Raw genomic sequence first — 27831 nt, 5'->3', positions numbered from 1 at the left:
GAGAGTGTAGGACAATTTTTATCCCTGTTTTAATGATTGGACTTTATTTGATGTATCTGCTATTTTGAAATATTTTATTGATGTTTGGTAAATTTAAAAAATGTTTATATGAGTTAATTATTGGATGTTATTCTATTCGAGACCTGTTTTGAAATATTTCTTCTTCTTCTTAGTATGGTTTTACTATTATGATGTTTTATATTTCAGGTTTTATTGTTTGATTTGTTAGGAATGGTGATGTTTCTATTTCTCCATTCTTGAATGATTGGCTTGATGTGGTTTCCACCTGCACATTTCTAGTTATACTTTATGATCACTTTTTTCTGCATTTGGAGAGGGTCTCCCTGTGTATTGCATGTGTGACTGAAGTGAGATATTCTTCTAGCGTATAGTTTCTGTGCAGGGATCTATAGCAGCCTGGCTTGTTCTCTTTTCCTAACAGGTGGTGTATTGGGGTTCAGGGTCTGGAGTAATATTTGCAGTGCTGCCTTTTCTTAGGTAGGGATTTTATTGTTTGAGTGCTGGCAACCAGTGCTGTTTTGGTTCTAGAGGGGTTTTTATATTATAATTCAGTTCACTCATGGCTTTCTGATGGGCAAGCCCACGTTACAATAATATGGGTTGGTTCCAAGTGTCTTTTGCACAAGGTTTTCTAGTTTGCACCCCAGCAGGATGTGTTAAATGGAGAGGCCGATACTTAAAACAGCACTTAGCTGGATAAGTACTGCTTATGCCGCTCCGTGGCACCGCTGAATAAACAGCTATGGTTAGTGGGAGCCACTTAGGCGAATAAGTGACTTATCTGGTTACGTTTTTAATGGGGTAAGTCAGGGGCGGGGAATGCTGGATCAGGGAGGAGGCAGGTTAGCTGGATAACGTAACCGGCTACCTCGATATTCATTGTTAGGCGAATAAGTGACTTATCTGGTTACGTTTTTAGCGGGATAAGTCAGGGGCGGGGAATGCTGGATCAGGGAGGAGGCAGGTTAGCTGGATAACTTAACCGGCTACCTCGATATTCATTGTTAGGCGAATAAGTGACTTATCTGGTTACGTTTTTAGCGGGATAAGTCAGGGGCGGGGAATGCTGGATCAGGGAGGAGGCAGGTTAGCTGGATAACGTAACCGGCTACCTCGATATTCATTGTTAGGCGAATAAGTGACTTATCTGGTTACGTTTTTAGCGGGGTAAGTCAGGGGCGGGGAATGCTGGATCAGGGAGGAGGCAGGTTAGCTGGATAACGTAACCGGCTACCTCGATATTCATTGTTAGGCGAATAAGTGACTTATCTGGTTACGGTTTTAGCGGGGTAAGTCAGGGGCGGGGAATGGTGGATCAGTGAGGAGGCAGGTTAGCTGATAACTTAACCGGCTACCTCGATATTCATTGTTAGGCGAATAAGTGACTTATCTGGTTACGTTTTTAACGGGATAAGTCAGGGGTTGGGAATGGTGGATCAGGGAGGAGGCAGGTTAGCTGGATAACTTAACCGGCTACCTCGATATTCATTGTTAGGCGAATAAGTGACTTATCTGGTTACGTTTTTAACGGGATAAGTCAGGGGCGGGGAATGGTGGATCAGGGAGGAGGCAGGTTAGCTGGATAACGTAACCGGCTACCTCGATATTCATTGTTAGGCGAATAAGTGACTTATCTGGTTACGGTTTTAGCAGGGTAAGTCAGGGGCGGGGAATGGAGGATCAGGGAGGAGGCAGGTTAGCTGGATAACGTAACCGGCTACCTCGATATTCATTGTTAGGCGAATAAGTGACTTATCTGGTTACGTTTTTAACGGGATAAGTCAGGGGTTGGGAATGGTGGATCAGGGAGGAGGCAGGTTAGCTGGATAACTTAACCGGCTACCTCGATATTCATTGTTAGGCGAATAAGTGACTTATCTGGTTACGTTTTTAACGGGATAAGTCAGGGGTTGGGAATGGTGGATCAGTGAGGAGGCAGGTTAGCTGGATAACTTAACCGGCTACCTCGATATTCATTGTTAGGCGAATAAGTGACTTATCTGGTTACGTTTTTAACGGGATAAGTCAGGGGCGGGGAATGGTGGATCAGGGAGGAGGCAGGTTAGCTGGATAACTTAACCGGCTACCTCGATATTCATTGTTAGGCGAATAAGTGACTTATCTGGTTACGTTTTTAATGGGGTAAGTCAGGGGCGGGGAATGCTGGATCAGGGAGGAGGCAGGTTAGCTGGATAACGTAACCGGCTACCTCGATATTCATTGTTAGGCGAATAAGTGACTTATCTGGTTACGTTTTTAGCAGGGTAAGTCAGAGGCAGGGAATGGAGGATCAGTGAGGAGGCAGGTTAGCTGGATAACGTAACCGGCTACCTCGATATTCATTGTTAGGCGAATAAGTGACTTATCTGGTTACGTTTTTAACGGGATAAGTCAGGGGTTGGGAATGGTGGATCAGTGAGGAGGCAGGTTAGCTGATAACGTAACCGGCTACCTCGATATTCATTGTTAGGCGAATAAGTGACTTATCTGGTTACGTTTTTAGCGGGATAAGTCAGGGGCGGGGAATGCTGGATCAGGGAGGAGGCAGGTTAGCTGGATAACGTAACCGGCTACCTCGATATTCATTGTTAGGCGAATAAGTGACTTATCTGGTTACGTTTTTAGCGGGGTAAGTCAGGGGCGGGGAATGCTGGATCAGGGAGGAGGCAGGTTAGCTGGATAACGTAACCGGCTACCTCGATATTCATTGTTAGGCGAATAAGTGACTTATCTGGTTACGTTTTTAGCGGGGTAAGTCAGGGGCGGGGAATGGTGGATCAGTGAGGAGGCAGGTTAGCTGGATAACTTAACCGGCTACCTCGATATTCATTGTTAGGCGAATAAGTGACTTATCTGGTTACGTTTTTAGCGGGATAAGTCAGGGGCGGGGAATGCTGGATCAGGGAGGAGGCAGGTTAGCTGGATAACTTAACCGGCTACCTCGATATTCATTGTTAGGCGAATAAGTGACTTATCTGGTTACGTTTTTAGCGGGATAAGTCAGGGGCGGGGAATGCTGGATCAGGGAGGAGGCAGGTTAGCTGGATAACGTAACCGGCTACCTCGATATTCATTGTTAGGCGAATAAGTGACTTATCTGGTTACGTTTTTAGCGGGGTAAGTCAGGGGCGGGGAATGGTGGATCAGGGAGGAGGCAGGTTAGCTGGATAACTTAACCGGCTACCTCGATATTCATTGTTAGGCGAATAAGTGACTTATCTGGTTACGTTTTTAGCGGGATAAGTCAGGGGCGGGGAATGGTGGATCAGGGAGGAGGCAGGTTAGCTGGATAACTTAACCGGCTACCTCGATATTCATTGTTAGGCGAATAAGTGACTTATCTGGTTACGTTTTTAGCGGGGTAAGTCAGGGGCGGGGAATGCTGGATCAGGGAGGAGGCAGGTTAGCTGATAACTTAACCGGCTACCTCGATATTCATTGTTAGGCGAATAAGTGACTTATCTGGTTACGTTTTTAGCGGGGTAAGTCAGGGGCGGGGAATGCTGGATCAGGGAGGAGGCAGGTTAGCTGGATAACTTAACCGGCTACCTCGATATTCATTGTTAGGCGAATAAGTGACTTATCTGGTTACATTTTTAGCGGGGTAAGTCAGGGGCGGGGAATGCTGGATCAGGGAGGAGGCAGGTTAGCTGATAACTTAACCGGCTACCTCGATATTCATTGTTAGGCGAATAAGTGACTTATCTGGTTACGTTTTTAGCGGGGTAAGTCAGGGGCGGGGAATGGAGGATCAGGGAGGAGGCAGGTTAGCTGGATAACGTAACCGGCTACCTCGATATTCATTGTTAGGCGAATAAGTGACTTATCTGGTTACGTTTTTAGCGGGGTAAGTCAGGGGCGGGGAATGGAGGATCAGGGAGGAGGCAGGTTAGCTGGATAACTTAACCGGCTACCTCGATATTCATTGTTAGCCCATTTATCCGGCTAACTCTGGTTGGGCCACAGGGCTGTCTTAAATTTTCAGATAGTCGGGTATATTCAGTGACAGCACTAGTTAACCCGATTAGTATATCCAGCTAACTAGCAGTGCCGCACGGCAGCTGAAGACGGACCTCATAACGTACGTGCTGTGATATTTTTACCTCCGAGGACTGTATTTTGAATCTGTTAAACTGCATAATTTGTAACTGTGTGTGTTTTCAAGCTTTCCCTGGTGAACCTAATACCCTTGTACCAGCCCTGAGATAGCAGTGGTGGATACAGAGGTGTGAAATCAAGTAAAAAAGACCAAGATAGTTATTTTTAAAATCCCTGTGTGTTTTTTAAAAGAGGGACACAGGACTCTACCCACCAGACTCTCTGGGTGTGGTAAAATCAGGTGCTCAGCAAGTGGTAATAGAGCCAAGCACTACTAAGGCCAGGCAGTGTATTCTAGCAGTGTACCTGGAATATTCTAGCAGTGTACCTGGTTCCAGCACCACTTACCTGGTTCCTGCTTTTGGCTGAGTTTGAAAAGTCTAAATTTAATCTAACTTTATTCTACAGTTTCTCAATATAATTTGCTTTTTCTCTGCTGTTTAGTCCCTCTCTCCCCTCTCCCTCCCACCAATAGAGAGTGTTTCCTTCTTAAATATTTCTTCCAAGGGCCTAGGATAATTGAAATATATAGGTCTGAATTGCCAATCTCTTAAGTAGCTTATTAGTTTCTATTAGCAAAATGTCCTTTATTCAGTGCAACAAATGTGGTGCTTATATCCCAAGGCCTATCATTTGGAGAATTAAGGGTTGTTTAATTTGCCTTCAGCTGTCTGTGCTGTCTGCCATGAATAAGGAGCTAATGCACCTGAAAGAGATATTATACAAGATTCAAATAACCTCCCCTTCTTTTCAACATCCAGAATATTGCTCCCTGACCTCACAGAGGATTCAGAAACCCAGGTATAAATTATTTAAAGTGGGCTCTGGTAGAACAAGACCTGTGAATCTGAGATACCCAGTTTCCCCAACTTTGAAGCACCCCAAGTATCCACTCCCATAGAGAAGTTTGACATCCAGGATTCAGAATCCAAGAAAAAATTGGATTATAGGGGACTCTGGCAGATTAAAGCCCATGACAATGAGACACCCACTCTCCCTGCTAGTACCCTTGCATAATGCATTTTCTGCATTGGAAAAAGAAGTTGTCCAAATAACAGAATATGAAATGATGTCTGAAAGGGAAATAGTCACCCACTGCACCCAGAAACCTTTCAACATGATCAAATACTATAAAAGAAAGCTGCTTCTGCTGGAAGATTCAATCATCAAATTAATCAATTTGGGAACTCATTATTATGGGGGACACAACTAAGCGAAAACTTAAGATCATACATTATTAAGCATTTAAACTAGGGAACGGGGTTGGCAGGAGATGGCCAGTCAATTTGGCATGTCACCCCCAAGCAAAACAAGAAGAGGGAAGAAAAGTAACAAAAACCAGTCAGTTCAAAAAAAGCAGAAAAGGTGACTGTGAAGAGCAGCTGGAAAGCTATGAACACAGACGCTCGTTGTCTGGGCAACAAAATCCCAGACCCGCAGGCCCTAACAGTGGAGGCGGATTTGGACATTGTTGCTGTTACGGAGACCTGGTTTACACCTTCTCATGATTTGGGAGACCATCATTACAGGCTAAGAAAGGCAGAGAAGACAGAAAAGGGGGAGGAGTGGCTCTTTATGTCAAAAGCAATATCCAAGCAACTGAAGTGCAAGGGACGTGGGGTAGAGAAGCAGCTTTGTGGACTGTCCTAATAAAAGAAGATGGGGCTTCCATTGTTACGGGTGTGATCTGCAGGCCACCGACTCAAACAGAAGAACTGGACAGAGAACTTATAGAAAACACCCAAAAGGTGGGAAAGAAGGGTGAAGTGTTGCTCCTTGGAGATTTTAATCTGCCGGATGTGGATTGGAGAATCCCTTCTGCAGAATCTATGAGAAGTAGAGAGACAGTGGATGCCCTAATGGTGATAATGTCTCTCATGTTTGGGTAGGGGCTCACCTGAGCACCAGTGATCATCAATCAGTAGGGTTCGATTATGCAAATAAGATACAGAGAAAACACACAAAGATCCCAGTTTTGAATTTCAAGTTACAGATTTTGTCGAAATGGTGACGTACCTAGAGGAAGAACTGGAAAGCCGGGAGAAACTGGGTGAGGTGGAATAACAGTGCTCCAAGTCAAAAGAAGATATTACAAAGGGAACAACTCTATATGTTAGAAAAGTAAACAAGAGTAAGAGGAAAAAGAAACCAATCTGGTTCTCTAAGGAAATGGCTGAAAAAATAAAGCCAAAAAAGAACAGCATTCAAGAAGTATAAAGGATCCCAAAAAAAGGAACACACAAGAAGAATATCTGTGAAAACTGAGGGAGATGAAGAAAGGAATCAGGAAAACAAAAGGTCAGGCAGAAGAAAGGATGGCCAAAGAGGTGAAATGAGGAGACAAAACATTTTTCAGATATATCAGTGAAAGAAGGGAGATCAGAAGTGGTAGAGTGAAATTGAAAGGTGACAAGCAGCAAAGAAATGGCAGAAATATTAAATAAAGACTTCAGTTTGGTGTTCACTAAAGAAGACCCTGGAGAAGGACCGTTGTTCGTAGACAAGTTCATAGAAGGGAATGGAGAAGATGAAACTCCGTTTACAGAACAGACTGTATAGGAGGAGCTAGGCAAACTGAAAGTGGACAAGGCCATGGGGCCAGATGAGATATTGTGTGGGAGTGAGCAGTTTCACTCCCACACGAGTTCCTCTTGCGATATTTTTGTATTCGCTCGAAACCAATCCCTTCCTTCCTCTCTCATCATTTACCACTGATGCGAACCATGATCTCTCTCACCATCCCAATCATTCACAAAAGCAGGAACAACCTAGAAAAATCCCCCCACTCACACTCAATATTGCAAAAGAGATTAATCCCAATCATGATATCTCCTTTCAACCAACTTCTAGGTCTCACTCTTTTCACCCTAACACTATTAAATGCTCAATCCCTCACAAAGAAAACCCATCTTCTCCATGACTACCTCTTGGAATCCCAACCTGACCTATGTGCCATCACAGAGACCTGGTTAAAAACAGAAGATATTGTCCTAATCAACCAACTTCCGCTTTCCTCATACAATTTCTTCTCTATTCCCAGACCTAAGAAGAGAGGTGGAGGTCTGCTTCTCGCTGCAAACAAAAAACTTAGACTTTCTCTTCAGTGGGCAAACGCCTCTCCCCCCCTGTAACTTGCCATCTTCAAATCTAACAACCTACAAATTGCCCTTACCTATGCCCCTCCCGGCTATCTTGAGTCAGACCCATCCCCGCTAATAGAGCTCATAGCCAAACATATTAACTCAGACAAACCATCCATCCTTTTGGGAGATTTCAATCTCCATGTGGATGAGTCCCCACTGTCTTCCAGCTGCGACACATTTCTTAATTCATTGAGCGGTATGGGCTTCAAACAAATTATCAACGAACCTACCCACAAAGCAGGACACACCTTGGACCTGATCTTTTTAAATGAGAGCCTCTCCCCCTCAACTGGCACACTCTGTACTCCTATCCCCTGGTCTGATCACAAGCTTATCTCCACCACTCTAAAAAATCATCAACCTATCACTTCTCACTCTCAAAAGACCAAAATCCATTACAGGAAGTTATCTAACCCTGACACACTCATCAATCACCTAACTTCAGAGTTAGAACAGCTCGACCTCACTGACGCAGTCTCAGCTACTACCTCCTGGTCAAAAATCACAAAAAAAGTGGCTGACCTCACCTGCCCACTAACTAAAAAATCTCTTCATTCAAATATGGACAACAGAAAACCGTGGTACACACCGGAACTTAAATCCATCAAGAGAGACCTCAGAAGCAGAGAACACCTTTGGCGCAAAAACCCTTCCTCTACAAGTAACCTGTTGGCTTACAAAACACTCATGCATCAATACAGGATCGCCATCCTCCACACCAAAAGAAACTTCTACTCTCAAAAAATCCATCATTTCATCTACGACCCAAAAGCTTTATTTACTCTCATTTCCTCGCTCACCAAACCATCACCTACTGCGGTTCCAGATGATCAAGCCGCAAGCAAAGCAGCCGAACTAGCGATTTACTTCAAAAATAAAATCTTAAACCTCTTAGCTCCGTTCACGCACGACAATACTCTTCTCCCTCCACCCCCATTGCTGCAACCGCTCACCCAATTACAAATCTTGAAACCTTCGAACCTACTTCATCATTGGAGATAGCAATCATTCTCAAAAAGCTCAAACCTGCATCTCACCCTCTGGACGCAATCCCATCCAACCTGCTTATCTCCATTCCTAGTACCATTTCCAAGCATATTGCTAAAATCATCAATTGCTCGCTCTCACAGGGCCATGTACCAGAACCACTTAAACTTGCTATCCTAAAACCTCTGCTAAAAAAACCGAATCTCTCCCCGGATGATCCAGCCAATTTCCGCCCTATTGCAAACCTTCCATTCATCGCAAAAATTTTGGAAAGAATAGTAAACCAGCAACTCACAGAATTCTTGAACAACAACAAAATCCTCTCTCCATATCAGTTCGGGTTCAGGAAAGCCCGCAACACTGAAACACTCTTAATCACACTTACAGACAACATCCTCACAAGTCTGGATAAAAAACAACCAAGTCTTCTCATTCTCCTCGACCTGTCTGTGGCTTTTGACACGGTGAACCAGGCCTATCTCTTAGATCGTCTATCGGACATCGGCGTCAAAGGCACCGCCCTAAGCTGGTTCAAGTCATTCCTTCAAAACAGGACCTACAAGGTCAAAATCAACAATGAAGAGTCCCTACCTGTCTGCTCAATGTTGGGAGTTCCCCAAGGCTCTTCACTATCCCCAACCCTCTTCAATATCTACCTCCTCCCTCTCTGCCACCTCCTCACCAGTCTTAATCTAATTTTCTATCTGTACGCAGATGACGTACAAATTCTCTTACCAATCACCGACTCATTAAACAAAACCCTCGAGTTTTGGGACACCTGCCTCAATTCCATAAACAACCTTCTATCAAGCCTCAACTTGATCCTGAACACAAAAAAGATGGAATATCTTCTTATCTCACACGATGGCAATTTCACACAGCTTAACCCCCTTCCTGCAACCCTTCCCACATTCTCCTCCCAAGTCAGAAATTTGGGAGTCCTCATGGATAAACAACTTAACTTCAAATGCTTCATCAACAACACTACCAAGGACTGCTTTTTCAAACTCCAAGTTTTAAAACGACTTAGACCTCTCCTCCACTTCCACGACTTCCGTACAGTACTTCAGGCAATCATTTTCTCAAAAATAGACTATTGCAACTCTCTGCTGATCGGACTCCCCGCAAATACTATCAGGCCATTACAGATGGTGCAAAATGCCGCGGCCAGGATTCTAACCAGATCCAAAAAATGGGACCACATCACCCCCATCCTGAAAATCCTCCACTGGCTCCCTATCAATTACAGAATCCTGTTCAAAACTCTAACCATCACACACATAGCGATATTCAACATCACACCTCTGGATCTCAGGTTCCCTCTTAGACAGCACGTACCATCCAGGCCGGTAAGAGCAGCATATAAAGACACCCTCCAGGTTCCCTTTCTTAAAACAACTTCAGGAATGAGAGCCCTCTCAGCGTCTGGTCCAAAACACTGGAACTCTCTCCCTCTTGACCTACGGCTAGAACATTGCCCCGTTACTTTTAAGAAAAGACTCAAAACCTGGTTGTTCAATCAGGCCTTTTCCTTTTCAGATAATTCGTCTCAATTAAAACCTGCCCGCTCATGAGTAGTATTTTGACTCTTCCTATCATCTTATCAACTTATTCAAAAAATTTCATGTCCAGTTTTAGCTCCTCTACTTAGTTCCTATTGCCTTCACAACGGTTCACACACCTAATCACTACCCTTTTATCTACATGGTACAGGGACACCCTTATATGCCCCCCTGTTCCATGATATTATTTTGGTGCACTCCATAGTGGAGTCAACCACTAGTTCTTCTGTTTCGTAGTTAAAGATCTTAACCTCTGCCATCACGTGCGTATTATATTTATTCTCCCCGAGACACTGTTTGCTGTTTAAATGTTAAATGTTATCTGCTTGTTTTATTGGTTAATAATTTTATTATTCCTACTGGAATCCTTAACTCTTTGTAATTGTTCTCTTTTGAAGCTCTGTTAATTGTTCAATGTAATTGCTTTCATTTAATGAAGCACTGTTGCTGTTCTATGTAAACCGAACTGATTTGTAACCCCTTACAAGAATTTTCGGTATATAAAACTGTTAAATAAATAAATAAATCCCAGGATACTGAGGGAGCTCAGAGATGTGCTGGCGGGTCCGCTGTGTGACCTGTTCAATAGATCCCTAGAAACGGGAGCGGTGCCGAGTGATTGGAGAAGAGCGGTGGTGGTTCCATAGAGGAGGCCGGTTAGCCTCACCTCAGTGGTGGGAAAATTAAACGGAGAGACTACTGAAGGAAAGGAAAGTGATCTATCTGCAGACAGGAGGATTGCTGGACCCAAGGCAGCATGGATTCATCAGGGGAAGATCCTGTCAGATAAATCTGATTTTTTTGATTGAGTAACAAGAGAATTGGATCAAAGAAGAGCACGAGATGTGATTTATTTATTTATTTCGAGGCTTTTATATACCGAAGTATAGTGGGATGCCTTCACTCTGGTTTACAAGATAACAACTTAATACAATTTTATAACACTGGCACAACTTAATATACTGGTAACTGAGAAAGGGATATAGGAGAGAGGGAGCAACGAATACAAACTTGAAGGGAACATTTTACAACAAACATTAAAATCATAAAGTCTTTACTTGGATTTCAGCAAAGCTTTTGATACAATCCCACATAGAAGGCTTGTGAATAAAATGAGAAGTTTGGGAGTGAGTGTGGATTACAAACTGATGGAAGAATAGGGGACCGATTGTAAAGGTAAATGGAACCTGCTCTGAAAAGAGAATCGTGTTAAGTGCAGTGCCACAGGGACCGGTTCTGTTCAAAATCTTTGTGAGGGACATTGCGGAAGGGATAGAAGGTAAAATCTGCCTATTTGCAGATGATACTAAGATCTGTAGTACAGTGACACACCTGAAGGAGTAGAGAGAATGAAAAGTAATTTAAGAAAGCTGGAAGAGTGGTCAAAGATTTGGCAGCTGGGATTCAATGCCAAGAAGTGCATTTGGGTATTCCAAACGGGCTGTATGTGATGGGGGGGGGGGTGGTGGTGGTGAAAGAGTAATGCACACAGACCAAGAGAGAAATCTTGGGGTCATAGTGTCTGGAGATCTGAAGTCGGCGAAGCAATGTGCCGAGGAGATAGCTAAAGCCAGAAGAATGCTGGGCTGCATAGAGAGAGGAATAACCAGTAAGAAAAAGGAGGTGATTATCCCCTTGTACAGGTCCTTGGTGAGGCGTCACCTGGAGTACTGTGTTCAGTTCTGGAGTTTGTATGTCAAAGGAGACAGAGAAGGGCGAGCAAAATGGTGGGAGGTCTCCATCAAATGACTTATGAGGAGAGGCTGAAGGACCCTGGAGGAGAGGAGGTGCACGGGAGATAGGATACAGACCTTCAGATACCTGAAAGGGTTTATTAATGTACAATCAACAACAAACCTTTTCTGTTGGAAAAGAAACAGTAGAACTAGGGGTCATGAAATGAAACTTCAGGGACAAGAACTCAAAATTAACATCAGGAAATGTTTCTTCATGGAGAGGGTGGTGGATGCCTGGAATGTGCTTCCGGAGGAGGTGGTGAAGACAAAAACAGTGAAAGATTTCACAGGGGCGTGGGATAAACTCTGTGGATCCCTAAGAACTAGAGAACCGAAATGAAGAAAAGAGTACATTGGGGTAACCTGCTGTTGCGGCAGTTACTACCCTTAACCTAAATACTATTAATGAAACTCTATCATTGCTCTCTGCTTCAAAGGCAATGGGGTAACAGGGAATTGGATTTCAACAGCAACCAATGAGGACCCTGACTTTTACAGTCTGAGAAACTGATAAGCATGGGGGTAACCTGCATGGCGCAGCAGATTCTGGCATAAGCTTGCTGGGCAGACTGGATGGACCATTTGGTCCTTTTCTGCCATCATTTCTATGTTACTAGGATATTGAGGGGTGGAGGGGAGGGTGGCGTTGGCGAGCATTGCATATTTAAAATAAATAATTGTGTGGAAAGTCTTAGGAAAAATATTGACTTCCTGGGTCCAAATGTTCAGAATTTTCACAATTGAAAATTTGAATGACCAAATGTTCACCTGGGGTGTCAAATATGCTTGCATTAGCTCTGTACGTGAAACTCTATGTAAGGTGGTGAGACTGTGCCTAAAATATTATGTGAAGCTCTGTGTAAGATGATGAGATTGTATGTAAGATGTTAGGTGTGACTGTATGTAAGGTGGTGAGACTGTGCCTAAAATATTATGTGAAGCTCTGTGGAAGATGATGAGATTGTATGTAAGATGTTAGGTGTGACTGTATGTAAGGTGGTGAGACTGTGCCTAAAATATTATGTGAAGCTCTGTGGAAGATGATGAGATTGTATGTAAGATGTTAGGTGTGACTGTATGTAAGGTGGTGAGACTGTGCCTAAAATATTATGTGAAGCTCTGTGGAAGATGATGAGATTGTATGTAAGATGTTAGGTGTGACTGTATGTAAGGTGGTGAGACTGCAGAAGGAGAGATTATATGCAAGATGTTATATGTAACTTTACAAAGCTCAATCACTAAAACTAGCCTCAAAATACAATTATTCCAAGATGAAAAATATATCAAGACCAACAAAAATTTAAAAGATCTTGGTCATATATTTCAGTTCATCGAAGATACTAATTGTATATGTAGGACCTCCACTGTATCAGTAAATACTAAATATGTATGCTGAAATTCAACTGGTTCACTTTTTTGTTTTTTTAATGAATGCAAATAAGAATAAGAAGTTTCAGTTTTGTATGTCACAAAATCCTCAAAGTTAGTTACATATAGGTTAGCAGTGTCTGGGGCAAGCAGAAGCTTTGGCATTTAGCACTGACATTCTGCATACTCGTCCCAGATCTCATAGAGTCCCTACTTCTTTTTATGGGACTAATTGCCAAATTGGTATTGATGCACAATTATTTCTTGTTTGATTCCAAATTTTACCAACACATTCTCAGGGCTGCTATCGGTTGCCCCAGATAGTGCTAACCTATATGCAGCTAACTTTGAGGATTTATTCCTTAATGATTCTATATGGTTCCAGTCTTAAGCTATGGCGTGGATTTATAGTCAGCATTTTCTTTATTTGGACATCCAGTGTACAGCATTTAAGAGCATTTTTTGATTGGCTCAACAGCTTAGACAACCACCTAAAATGTTCTATGAATTTTCATCCTACTCAGATTTCTTTTTTGGACATTACTATTATCAAGGACAGGACAGAATTACAACTAATTATTTAGGAAAAGCACTGATCGTAATAATTTTTTGTCCTATTTGAGTTAGCATTCAAAGAAACTTGAAGACAGTTTATTTGTAAGTCAATTCCTTTGACTGAGGCGCATTTACTCTACAAGTGAGGAATACAAACTATAATCTGCTGACATGTTCCAATGGGTTTTACGAACTCCTAAAAAGAGCTCAAAAATTCCATCACGGTAAACACAAGTCGTGAAGAAAAGAGGAAAGTATTACTTCACTTGAAAATAATCGCTCCTGGAGCGATTATTTTCAAGTGAAGTAATACTTTCCAATGGTTTTTACAACATGGGTATCCTAGGACGATTATCAAGAAGGCTTATAAGAGAGCCTTATTTGCCAGTTATCATTCTACAAATCTAAAGACCACAATCCCCAACTTACTTGTGTCCTCTGGTAGAGATGGTGCCAATGATGTGGTAAATATTCTGTGATCACAATGGCATGCGTTATCATTACACCAGACTTTTGCAAAGCCTCCCAGGATATCGTTTTCACGGGGCCACAACATCAGGAACATAGTAATGCATTCCGACTTTGATCTTTTAAGCCGTGATCACCACCTTCAGTCGGACAAAGGTCATCACCGTTGTGGCAATTGCGATTATGTGCCTTACTTATTTTTTAGAAGCAACTTGGAGACATCCCCGATTCTGCCGTGTTATCAAACTAAAATTGCCTTTCACAGAGGGTAGTCTATCTTATACAGCATTCATATTGGTCGAACTAAAGAAGTATTAAGAATCAGACTAACTGAACCTTGGAGCTGTATCAGTACATCAAAATCATCGGCTCCCATGCTTTCATATTGTCAGCAATTCTCTCTCAGTTTTCAGGAATTAAAATGGACAATTCTTGAGCAACTTTGTTCACCTCAATTTTGGATTTTTCAATTATGATCTATAGCCCCTGAGGGTCTGGATTTTTTTTCAGTGTGGTTGGCTTACATCATTTCCTGTTTCTTCCTTAAATCCTTTGGTTTCCTCCATGTTTTGTAGAGATCTTTAAACGCTAAGCAATAGAAGGCCCATCCACGAGTAAGCTATTGAATGGAATATAATCCCCCTGAAGCAGGCTATCTTTGAAACAAGGATTCATGTCGGGGCTATCTTTAAGCTTAATACAAATATTACAAGCCAAGTATCGCTATTTATTCAAATGATCTTTTGCTCACTTTTATTGCTCTGGGATGCAGCATTTCTCTAGTATGTGACATACAAAACTGAAACTACTTATTCTTATTTGTATTCACTTAAAAAATTAAAAAACAAAAAAGTGGACCAGTTGAATTTCAGCATACATATTTAGAATTTGCCAAGCTGGGTCAGACCCAAGGGTCCATCAAACCCAGCATCCTGTTTCCAACAGAGGCCAATCCAGGCTACAAGTACCTGGCAAGTACCCAAACACTAAGAAGATCCCATGCTACTGATGCAATTAATAGCAGTGGCTATTCCCTAAGTAAACTTGATTAATAGCAGTTAATGGACTTCTCCTCCAAGAACTTATCCAAACCTTTTATGAACCCAGCTACACTAACTGCACTAACCACCTCCTCTGGCAACAAATTCCAGAGCTTAATTGTGCGTTGAGTGAAAAAGAATTTTCTCCGATTAGTCCTAAATGTGCTACTTGCTAACTTCATGGAATGCCCCCTAGTCCTTCTATTATTCGAAAGTGTAAATAACTGATTCACATCTACTCGTTCAAGACCTCTCATGATATTAAAGACCTCTATCATATCCCCCCTCAGCCGTCTCTTCTCCAAGCTGAACAGCCCTAACCTCTTCAGCCTTTCCTCATAGGGGAGCTGTTCCATCCCCTTTATCATTTTGGTTGCCCTTCTCTGTACCTTTTCCATCGCAAGTATATCTTTTTTGAGATGCAGCGACCAGAACTGTACACAATATTCAAGGTGCGGTCTCACCATGGAGCAATATAGAGGCATTATGACATTTTCCGTTTTATTAACCATTCCCTTCCTAATAATTCCAAACATTCTGTTTGCTTTTCTGACTGCTGCAGCACACTGAGCAGACGATTTTAAAGTATTATCCGCTATGATGCCTAGATTTTTTTCCTGGGTAGTAGTTCCTAATATGGAACCTAACATCGTGTAACTACAGCAAGGGTTATTTTTCCCTATCTGCAACACCTTGCACTTGTCCACATTAAATTTCATCTGCTATTTGGATGCCAATCGTCCAGTCTTGCAAGGTCCTCCTGTAATGTATTACAACCTGCTTGTGTTTTAACTACTCTGAATAATTTTGTATCATCCGCAAATTTGATAACCTCACTCGTTGTATTCCTTTTCAGATCATTTATATATATATATATATATATATATTGAAAAGCACTGGTCCAAGTGCAGATCCCTGAGTCACTCCACTGTTTACCCTTTTCCACTGAGAAAATTGACCATTTAATCCTACTCTCTGTTTCCTATCTTTTAACCAGTTTGTAATTGATGAAAAGGACATCACCTCCTATCCCGTGACTTTTTCGTTTTCTTAGAAGCCTCTCATGAGGGACTTTGTCAAACGCCTTCCGAAAATCCAAATACACTACATCTACCGGTTCACCTTTATCCACGTTTATTAACCCCTTCAAAAAATGAAGCAGATTTGTTAGGCAAGACTTCCCTTGGGTAAATCCATGTTGACTGTGTTCATTCACATATAAGAATGTTTCAGTTTACTTAAGAACTATAGTATGTACATCAAATATTCTTATACTACTGTACATAAATACACAGTCTGACCTATATATAATCTCTCTACATAATAAGACAGGCCAAAAGAGAATTTTTAAAGAAGGCTGCCAGATAAGCAAAAACTCAGAATAAAATATTTTTCAAGTATATTCAAAGTAAGAAGCCTATGAGTGAGTCGGTTGGATCACTAGATGAGCAAGGGGTAAAAGAAGCAATCAAAGGAGACAAGACCATAGCAGAAAAACTAAATCCATTCTTTGCTTCAGTCTTTACCCAGGAGGGTGTTGGGGAGATACCTATGTCAGAAGCACTCTTTGAGGGTGATGATTCAGAGGAACTAAATCAAATCATGGTGAACTGGGAAGATGCACTAGAGCAAATTGGCAAACTAGAGTAACAAGTCACCAGGCCTGGATGGTACACCCCAGAGTTCTGAAAGTACTAAAATATTAAATTGTGGCCAATGTAATGCCAGATGTGATCTGGGAAACTACAGACTGGTGAGCCTGATGTCAGTGCCAAGAAAGATGGTAAAAGCTATTCTGAAAAACAAAATTACTGGCCATCTGGATTGACACAGACTAATGGGGCAGAGCCAACATGAATTTAACTTACAAATCTGCTAGATTGTTTTGAAGGGTTTAATGAGCTTGTAGACAAGGGTGAGCCAGCTGATATAATGTATTTGGATTTTCAAAGAGACTTCTCAGAAAGCTGAAAAGTCATGGGATAGGAAGCAATGTCCTGTTGTGGATTGGTAACCGGTTAAAAGATAGGAAACAGAGAGTAGGACTGAATGGTCGTTTCTCTCAATGGAGAAAGGTGAATAGTGGAGTGCCCCAGTCATCTGTATTGGGACTAGTGTTTATTTTTTTTATACTTCACCTTCATTCATTTATAATGAAAATAGCAAGAAAACCCTTGCACAGATATTTTAAAAGGTGCTCACAAGAAACATAATCCACTTAAAGAAAACAAAATTCCAACAGAGCAACCCCAATTTCAAACTCACAATATTAGGAAGCCAATACCACAATCGCAAGGAAACAAAAGCAAAGTGGCCAACCAGTAATTAAGGAGTAATGCATAGGCCATGAGAAATAACCTAAGGCTCCTGTAACATTACTTGACCCCGTAGAAACAATTTTTGTCACTCAGGAGAAACGTTAGTTGACTTGGCTCAAATAATATATAAAATACTGGGACATTTAAGAAGAAACGTAGACCCAAGCTGAACAACTCTAAGCCTCATCAGCAAGGACTGGGTCGTCTTCCTTCGAGTCACTTTTGCCACATCTGGAAAGATCCTAACTTGACATTGGGGAGATGTTCCACTCCATGGCTGCAGAATGATTTCATGAGCCAGAGCTTGTCTCTAGCTGTGCCTGAGGCACATGCAACTATCAATGAGGATGGTTTGGCAAAGTCCTATCAGATGACTCCAAACTCATAGTAACATAGTAATGACGGTAGAAAAAGACCAAAATGGTCCATCTAGTCTGCCCAGCAAGCTTCCCAAGTAGTAACTGCTGCTCCATGCAGGTTATCCCCACGTTTCTCTTAAGGGTAGTAACTGCCGCTCCGTGCAGGTTATCCCCACGTTTCTCTTAAGGGTAGTAACTGCCGCTCCATGCAGGTTACCCCCAAGTTTCTGTTAAGGGTAGTAACTGCCGCTCCATGCAGGTTATCCCCACGTTTCTCTTAAGGGTAGTAACTGCCGCTCCATGCAGGTTATCCCCACGTTTCTCTTAAGGGTAGTAACTGCCGCTCCGTGCAGGTTACCCCCATGTTTCTGTTAAGGGTAGTAACTGCCGCTCCGTGCAGGTTACCATGTTTCTGTTAAGGGTAGTAACTGCCGCTCCGTGCAGGTTACCCCCATGTTTCTCTTAAGGGCAGTAACTGCCGCTCCATGCAGGTTACCCCCAAGTTTCTGTTAAGGGCAGTAACTGCCACTCCGTGCAGGTTACCCCCAAGTTTCTGTTAAGGGCAGTAACTGCCACTCCGTGCAGGTTACCCCCATGTTTCTGTTAAGGGTAGTAACTGCCGCTCCGTGCAGGTTACCCCCAAGTTTCTGTTAAGGGTAGTAACTGCCGCTCCGTGCAGGTTACCCCCAAGTTTCTGTTAAGGGTAGTAACTGCCGCTCCGTGCAGGTTACCCCATGTTTCTCTTAGATTTAGCTTTTATTGTTTATTCATCGGAAACTGGTGACAAATCACATGGAGGGTCCACACTTTCCTCTGTCCTAAATGGTGGAAGGTAAAAAATCCTTGCCACTGATAAAAAAAAAATTGTTACAGAACTTTCAAAATCTCTCTTAAACATATCCAATAAGGTGACTATGAGTAACCGAGGAAAATTAATAAAACACCTGCAGGAATTTTCCAACTCGATTGCTAAATTAAGATTATATGTAATTACTGCTTCGAGTCCCCTCCATCTGCTCGGCACAATTATCAATATTAATCAAGCATTCCACAACAAATCCCCAATACTATTTTCTATAACCACATTTTCCGCAGTAACTGTGGATATCTATTAGAGCTTTGCCTTACACAGTATAGCCTTCCAAATTTCCTCCAACATAAATGTATCTGACCTTTCCAACGAAAATTCTGATCCTTCACCCAGGAAAGGAACAAGAGAAGTAACATGCACCTGGTATCCATGTAAATAATATAAGAACATGCCATACTGGGTCAGACCAAGGGTCCGTCAAGCCCAGCATCCTGTTTCCAACAGTGGCCAATCCAGGCCATAAGAACCTGGCAAGTGCCCAAAAACTAAGTCTATTCCATGTTACTGTTGCTAGTAATAGCAGGGTCTATTTTCTAAGTCAACTTAATTAATAGCAGGTAATGGACTTCTCCTCCAAGAACTTAACCAATCCTTTTTTAAACACAGCTACAGTATACTAACTACACTAACCACATCCTCTGGCAACAAATTCCAGAGCTTAACTGTGCGTTGACTGAAAAAGTATTTTCTCTGATTTGTTTTAAATGTGCTACTTGCTATCTTTAATCACACTAACCCTCCTCAACTCCCAATCCCTGTCAAAAAAATCTCACTTGCTCAATGACTACCTACTGGACACCCAACCGGACCTGTGTGCTATCACTGAAACATGGTTGAAAAACACGGATACACCCCTAATCAACCAATTACCAACACAACTATATGACTTTTTCTCTATCCCCAGAACTAAAAAAAGAGGGGAAGGATTACTCCTAGCCGCAAAAAAAAGAACTAAGACTAGCCCAGCACGCAATTAAAACTTCGACCAAACTTGAAATCAGACTATTCAAATCCACCCAGCTCCAAATCTGTCTCATCTATGCCCCGCCTGGGCTCCTAGACTCCGACCCATCGCCTCTCATAGAACTTGTAGCTAAACACATCAATACCAACTCACCAGCGATCCTGCTAGGAGACTTCAACATTCATGTTGACTCCCCATCTCCCTCCGCCAACTGTGAAGCCCTCCTCTCTTCCTTCTTGGCCATGGGCTTCAAACAAATTATTAACAAACCCACACACAAAGCAGGACACACACTAGACTTAATATTCACATATGATCCGATCTCGCCCACTTCTCTTCCTTCCTGTACCCCCATCCCCTGGTCAGATCACTCGATGATAGAAACTGAACTATCCATAAAGAAAAAACCGACCACCAACATCCTTAAATCCTCGATCCAATTCAGAAAACCATGCTCCATGGAAGCCCTCAGCAACACTCTCACCAAGGACCTAACTAACCTGGACCTCACAAATGCGGACACTGCCATGAACTCTTGGTTAACTATCACCCGCTCCCTCTCTGCCACCTACTCTCAAACCTAAAACTTACATTCTATATATACGCAGATGATGTTCAAATTGTAATCCCCATATCCAACTCACTGGACTCAACACTCAGGTTATGGAACTCTCACCTGCAAACGATCAACCATCACCTTTCAAGCCTCAACCTAGTGCTCAACACTTCCAAGACAGAACTTTTGCTAATCACTCCAGAAGGCAGTCCCTTCCATCACCAATCGCAAGCTAACTTACAAATATCCCACGCCATAGATCTTGGAGTCATAATTGACAGTCACTTGAACCTAAAGCAGTTTATAAAACACACTACAAAGGAGTGCTTCTACAAGTTACAAGTACTCAAAAAACTCAAACCGCTCCTATTCCATTACGATTTCAGATCCGACCTCCAAGCCATTCTGTTCTCCAAGATTGACTACTGCAATTCCATCTTGCAAGGTCTCCTGGCCTCTACTATAAAACCTTTCCAGTTGCTCCAAAATGCAGCGGCGAGAATTTTGACGAATACCAATCGGAGAGCGCATATCTCTCCCATTCTAAAAGATCTTCATTGGCTCCCAGTAAATTTCAGGATTCTCCATAAATCACTCACAATTATCCATAAAAATATTCACCATCAGACCCTTCTTGATCTGCTACACCCTCTCAAATTGCACTCAACGGCCAGACCCTTAAGGGATGCCTACAAGGGATCCTTACATGTTCCTCCAATCAAAGTTGTACACCACTCAAACATCAGAGACCGGTCATTCTCTATCACAGGTCCCTCCATACCTCCGGACCTTAGGCAGGAAACTTGTCTACTAACTTTTAAAAAGAAACTAAAGACATGGCTGTTCTGCCGAGCCTTCTCCACTACAAGCCCCACAGCCTGACTTAGAATTGTTCCATCACTTATGTAAATAAACAATCGCTAAATCACGTTTACAAGCTATCATGAGGTCGGCTCCTTGCCTCCCTCCCATGCATATAGTACTTTATCCTCGTTCTCCCTTTCTTTATTTCCTACTCCCAGTTAAGGCATCCTTGTTATAATGTAACTTTATGCTCCTTTAAATTGTCTCTTGTTAATTGGTTAGTTATAGTTACTGCTTAGTTCTATGTAAACCGAGTTGATTTGATTTGTATCAAGAAAGTCGGTATATAAAAGCCTTCAATAAATAAATGCTCTACGATTTTGATCTTTAGAATAATTTTCACTATTTTTCCCAGCACTGAAGTCAGGCTCACTGGTCTATAGTTTCCCAGATCACCCCTGGAGTGCTTTTAAATATTGGGGTTACATTGGCCACCCTCCAGTCATAATGGATGATTTTAATGATAGGTTACAAATTTTAACTAATAGATCTGAAATTTCATTTTTTAGTTCCTTCAGAACCCTAGGATGCATACCATCCGGTCCAGGTGATTTGCTACTCTTTAGTTTGTCAGTCTGGCCTACTACATCTTCCAGGTTCACAGTGATTTGTTTCAATTCATCTGACTCATCACCCCTGAAAACCATTTCCAGAAGCAGTATCTTACCAACATTCTCATTAGTAAACACAGAAGAAAAGAATTCATTTAGTCTTTTTGCAATGGCCTTATCTTCCCTAAGAGCCCTTTTAGTTCCTTGGTCATCTAATGGTCCAACCGACTCCCTCACAGACTTCTTGCTTCGGATATATTTTTAAAAGTTTTTATTATGAGTTTTTGCCTCTACAGCCAACTTCATTTCAAATTCTCTCTTCGCCTGTCTTATCAATGTATTACACTTAACTTGACAATGCTTATGGTTTTTCCTATTTTCTTCAGATGGATCCTTCTTCCAATTTTTGAAGGATGTTTTTCTGGCTAAAAAAACCTCTTTCACCTCACCTTTTAACCATGTCGGTAATTGTTTTGCCTTCCTTCCACCTTTCTTAATGCGTGGAATACATCTGGACTGCGCCTCTAGAATTGTATTTTTAAATAATGTCCATGCCTGTTGAACACTTTTAACCTCATTTTATCAAAGTTTCCCTTTTGAAAATTTAGTGTTAGAGCTGTGGATTTACATATTGGATTTACATATTGTCCCCCTTCCAGTCCCTTCTCTCTCGCCAAATCTTGTGTTCCTCTAAGAATCAAATCTAAAATAGCTCCCTCTCTCGTTGGTTCCAGAACCAATTGCTCCATGAAGCAGTCATTTATTACATCTAGAAACTTGTGTCTCTAGCAAGTCCTGATGTTACATTTACCCAGTCAATATTGGGGTAATTGAAATCTCCCATTATTATTGCACTGCCAAACTGGTTTGCTTCCCTGATTTCTCTTAGCATTTCATCATCTGTCTGATCATATTGTCCAGGTGGACGATAGTATACTCCTATCACTATACTCTTACCCAACACACATGGGATTTCTACCCATATAGATTCTACTGAGCATTTAGTCTCTTGTATGATCTTTATCCTGTTGGACTCTATACCCTCCCGGACATAAAGTGCCACACTCCCACCAAGTTGATCCTCCCTATCATTGCGATATAATTTGTACCCTGATATAGCACTGTCCCATTGGTTATCCTCCTTCCCCCAAGTCTGTGATGCCAATTATGTCACTCATCATTTGCTGCTATACACTCTAACTCTCCCATCTTACTTCTTAGACTTCTGGCATTGGCATACAGACATTTCAAAGTGTGGTTTTTGCTTGTTTTAACAACCTGCTTTTCAGTTGTTTGGGATAATTTGGAAATCATTAGCTTTGGTGATTTTTTACATATAGGCACATGAACTATGTTTGCTTTTTCTCTGTTGGGATGCCCAAACTCTCCTGTTTCATTAGTATCCATCAAGGATACATTTCTCCGAACCATGCCCTGCTGAGTGACTGTTGGCTTTCCCCCTTGTTCTGGTTTAAAACCTTTAGAATTCAGGATCTTCTGCCAAGTTTCATCCCTCCAGGCTCCAGTAGGGAGAAGATCTTTTCAGTCACTGCAGCCACTTGCCCTGTGCTCGAGGCTTCTCTTCCAGCATCACACTATGACGACATCTCCAAGTCCTGGGCAAGGCGCACTATTGCTGGGTCCTCCGGAGGAGTCAGGGGATCTTCCAAACCACTCAATGGAGCAGCTCCCAAAAAAGAACCCTGCGCCGCCAACTGCAGAATGAAGGAATCCACAGGAGCAGAGGTTAAAGAGTCTGAGGATATAACAGGGATAGCAAAGACCCTTCCCGTCCTCTTCCCAATTACTGCCAAATAGGAGCGACAAGGAACATTACTTCCTATACTGAGACCATCTTGGGTCCCGTAAAACACTGCTTTATATTTTTCTAACTGATCTGGAAAAGGGAGCGAGGTGATCAAATTCGCAGACGACACAAAATTATTTGTTAGATCATGAATTGATTGTGAGGAATTGCAAGAGGACCTTGAGAGACTGGGGTTTGGGCATCTAAATGGCAGATAACTTTTAATACGGACAAGTGCAAAGTGATGCACATAGGCAACAATAATCCAAACTAAAGGTCCATGATGTGGGTAAAGGACTTTGGAGTCATTGTGGTCAATACATTGAAATCCTCAACCCAGTGTGCGGCAGCAGTCAATAAAGCAACTAGAATGTAAGGACTTTTAAGGAAAGGAATGGAAAATAAAACAGAAGATATCATAATGCATCTGAATTGATCTATGGTGTAACTGCACCATGAGTATTGTGTGCACTTCTGGTCACCCCATCTCAAAAACAATATATCAGAGCTAGAAAAGTTACAGAGAAAGGCAAGAAAAAGGATATGGGGGCAAGAACAGCTCCCCTGTGAGGAAAGGCTAAACAGCCTGGAGAAGAGTTGTCTGAGGGAAGATATGATAGGAAGGTCTATGAAATCAAGAGTGGGGTGGAATGGGTAGATAGGGAATGGTTATTTACCCTTTCAAATAGTACTAGGACTAAGGGACACTCCATGAATCTAGTAAGTAGCACATTTAAAACAAATCAGAGAAAGTATTTTTTTTCACTCAGCTCACAATCAAGCTGTGAAATTTGCTGCAAGAGGATGTGGTCAAGGCATCTAACATAGCTGGGTTTTAAAAGGAGTTTGAACAAGTTCCTGGAGGAATAGTCCATAAACCATTGTTAACCACGTAGATTTTGGATTTACTCTTTGGGATGTGCCAGGTACATGTGACCCAGACTGGCCACCGTCAGAGACAGGGTGCTGGACTCAATGGACCTTAGTCTGACCCAGCGTGGCGCTTCTTCTGTCTTTATGTCAGTGATATAACATACACATTGCACATTCACTTACTGGCCTTTATATAATCACTCTATACAGTGAGGCGGATACAGAATTCCAAAACCATAAAGCAGCAGAGCATTTATAGGCAATGCCTAGACAAAGTCATTTATTTAAAACTTGTTTTAAACTTTGTTTAAAAATTATTTTCTCAAAACTCGACTACTGCAACTCCCTCCTCCTTGGACTTCCGGAAATCCACATCAAGCCTCTCCAAGTCCTACAAAACGCCGCCGCCAGAATCATCACCAACCACAGTAAATCCTCACACATCACTCCCACTCTCAAAGACCTCCACTGGCTGCCCATCACACAAAGAATCCAGTATAAAACACTCACCCTTATACACAAAAAAATAAACAACAACAAAATGGTCTGGCTAAACAACACCATCCAACCATATATCACACAAAGAACTCTCAGATCCTCCAACTCAGGTCTCCTCTCCATCCCAAATCTCAAAAATGCTCACCTCAATGCAACATGCAAACGAGCCATTTCAACTGCTGGCCCTATCCTGTGGAACTCCCTCCCCACACTTCTCAGAAACGAACCCTCACCCCAAGTCTTTAAAAAACAGCTCAAAACATGGCTGTTCTTAAAAGCCTTCCCTCCTGAACCCCAACATCCTAAAATACATGTTCTTGAAAGCCTCTCCGCTTGACTACTACCCTGCACTAACGCATAACCCCCCCTCCCCCCCCTTCACCTCCCCTCCCCCCTCTACTCGTAACCAAATCATATTGTACATTTTGTATAGAGGCTATATTGTACATTTTGTATATAGGCTATAGGCCTCTATACCCACATTTAAGTATATTCAGCTGTTACAATGTTTCTTGTATTAATTGTTTAATTAATTATCTTGTTACAATGTAAAATAGGGCAGTTCTCGCCCTATTCAACCTGTTATCTGGAAACCGATGTGATATTTCGATCGAATGTCGGTATACAAAAGAAATAAATAAATAAATACATTGTTTCTATCCCACTTTTCTCTCAAAATTCAGTAGTTAGAAAATCAGTTATCACACCCTGGAATAATTTGAGAATGAAGGTGTTGTGTGTCGTCGCCCCCCCCCAAACTCTCAGGCCACCCCTAAGTTCAAGATGAACACACTCTGCCCCCTCCTCCCAAACTATGCCCCCACCCCAGATCTAACCTCAGAATTAAGTTACTGACCCCCTCCCTCCAAACTCTCCCCCCACCCCAGATCTAACCTCAGAATGAAAGCACAGTGTCCCCCTCCCCCAAAGAAACTCACTCCACTTCAGCACTGAAAAAAGGCAACTGTGATCCCTCTTCCTTCCCCCAACCTCTTCCCCCACCCCAGGTCTAATCTCAGAATGAAAGCACAGTGTCCCCCTCCTCCCAAACTCTCCCCCCACCCCAGGTCTAACCTCAGAATGAAAGCACCGTGTCCCCCTCCTCCCAAACTCTCCCCCCACCCCAGATCTAACCTCAGAATGAAAGCACAGTGTCCCCCTCCTCCCAAACTCTCCCCCCACCCCAGGTCTAATCTCAGAATGAAAGCACAGTGTCCCCCTCCTCCCAAACTCTCCCCCCACCCCAGATCTAACCTCAGAATGAAAGCACTGTGCCCCCTCCTCCCAAACTCTCCCCCCACCCCAGATCTAACCTCAGAATGAAAGCACAGTGTCCCCCTCCTCCCAAACTCTACCCCCACCCCAGGTCTAACCTCAGAATGAAAGCACTGTGCCCCCTCCTCCCAAACTCTCCCCCCACCCCAGATCTAACCTCAGAATGAAAGCACAGTGTCCCCCTCCTCCCAAACTATGCCCCCACCCCAGATCTAACCTCAGAATTAAGTTACTGACCCCCTCCCTCCAAACTCTCCCCCCACCCCAGATCTAACCTCAGAATGAAAGCACTGTGCCCCCTCCTCCCAAACTCTCCCCCCACCCCAGATCTAACCTCAGAATGAAAGCACAGTGTCCCCCTCCTCCCAAACTCTACCCCCACCCCAGGTCTAACCTCAGAATGAAAGCACTGTGCCCCCTCCTCCCAAACTCTCCCCCCACCCCAGATCTAACCTCAGAATGAAAGCACAGTGTCCCCCTCCTCCCAAACTCTACCCCCACCCCAGGTCTAACCTCAGAATGAAAGCACTGTGCCCCCTCCTCCCAAACTCTCCCCCCCACCCCAGGTCAAACCTCAGAATGAAAGCACCGTGTCCCCCTCCTCCCAAACTCTCCCCCCACCCCAGGTCAAACCTCAGAATGAAAGCACTGTGCCCCCTCCTCCCAAACTCTCCCCCCACCCCAGATCTAACCTCAGAATGAAAGCACCGTGTCCCCCTCCTCCCAAACTCTCCCCCCACCCCAGGTCAAACCTCAGAATGAAAGCACCGTGTCCCCCTCCTCCCAAACTCTCCCCCCACCCCAGGTCAAACCTCAGAATGAAAGCACCGTGTCCCCCTCCTCCCAAACTCTCCCCCCACCCCAGGTCAAACCTCAGAATGAAAGCACTGTGCCCCCTCCTCCCAAACTCTCCCCCCACCCCAGGTCAAACCTCAGAATGAAAGCACCGTGTCCCCCTCCTCAGAATGAAGGCACTTTTACACCACATCCAGCCCTGGAGTCGGGATGCACCCTCCTGTCTGCCAGGCACACACACTTCTGTATCCGCTGGGATCGCTGCCAGCAGTATGGGCCCTCATCTCCAGCATTAGGTGGAATCATTGGGCAGGACCTGTCTCCCCTGCACCCAGGAAGGGCCCAGCAGCATTGCAGGCGTCCCCGCCGGGCAGAACCCCCCACTCCTCCCCGCGATCTGCGTCCACCCAGGCACACTTCCCCTGCACACCTCCGTATGCATCCTGCCTGCTTCCTGCCACGGTGCACCGAGAGCGCGAGAGCCCTACCTGCTGGAATCCCGGGGCCCAGCCTGCCGTCTCGCGGCCACATCCACGGCCAGGGCTCATCTGCCAAGTCTGCTCCTCCCTCTTACATCAGTCTGCCCTGCCCAGACCTGGCTCCGGCACTACAACAAAGCAGCCCAGGCAGGCACTGTCTGCAAAGAGCAGCAGTCTCCACCCCGGCAATGCAGCAGAGCCTCCCCGCCAAGGCACTGTCTGCAAAGTACTCCAGAGCCTTAACCAGCAAGGGCAGGTTTTCACTCCTAAAAAGATGGAGATGGCAGAAACTGACCCCCCTCCCCGGCCCCGCCTAAGGATTTTAGGAAGGTTTCTTAAGGAAGTGAAAGTACCTATTGACTTCACTTTCTCTCTCTGGCTATGTGTCAGGGAGGTTCTGAGTGAAAGGATTTGATGGAAATTTGATGGGAAAACTCCCACACTGGGATGTAAAAATGATACTGTGGGAGTGTGCCGGGGGGGGGGGGGGTTTGCAGGGTACAATTGCCAGCTGTAATAATCGGAGTGGAATAATCGCACTGATTTCTATAGGGGCTTCATATCACACTGCTGCCACCACAGGGAGCGCTGCTGCTGCAGGAGGTCCAGGGAGCGCTGCTGCTGCAGGAGGCACAGGGAGTGA

At 43.4% G+C, this 27831-nt stretch overlaps 1 protein-coding gene across 1 annotated transcript in view; it reads right to left on the bottom strand.

Annotated features, from left to right (window-relative positions):
* The window catches only part of TMEM63C (transmembrane protein 63C), a 210289-nt gene extending 182957 nt beyond the window's left edge, over positions 1 to 27332 (bottom strand). Inside the window, 1 exon segment of the mRNA XM_029597634.1 lies at positions 27198 to 27332. The gene's annotated coding sequence lies outside the window, so the exon portion shown is untranslated.
* Positions 27333 to 27831: the final 499 nt, after the last annotated feature.

This window comes from Rhinatrema bivittatum, chromosome 4 (assembly GCF_901001135.1).
Source record: "Rhinatrema bivittatum chromosome 4, aRhiBiv1.1, whole genome shotgun sequence".
Taxonomy (NCBI): domain Eukaryota; kingdom Metazoa; phylum Chordata; class Amphibia; order Gymnophiona; family Rhinatrematidae; genus Rhinatrema; species Rhinatrema bivittatum.
The sequence above is the reverse complement of the archived record's forward strand: the minus strand, read 5'-3'. Positions and strand labels throughout refer to the sequence as shown.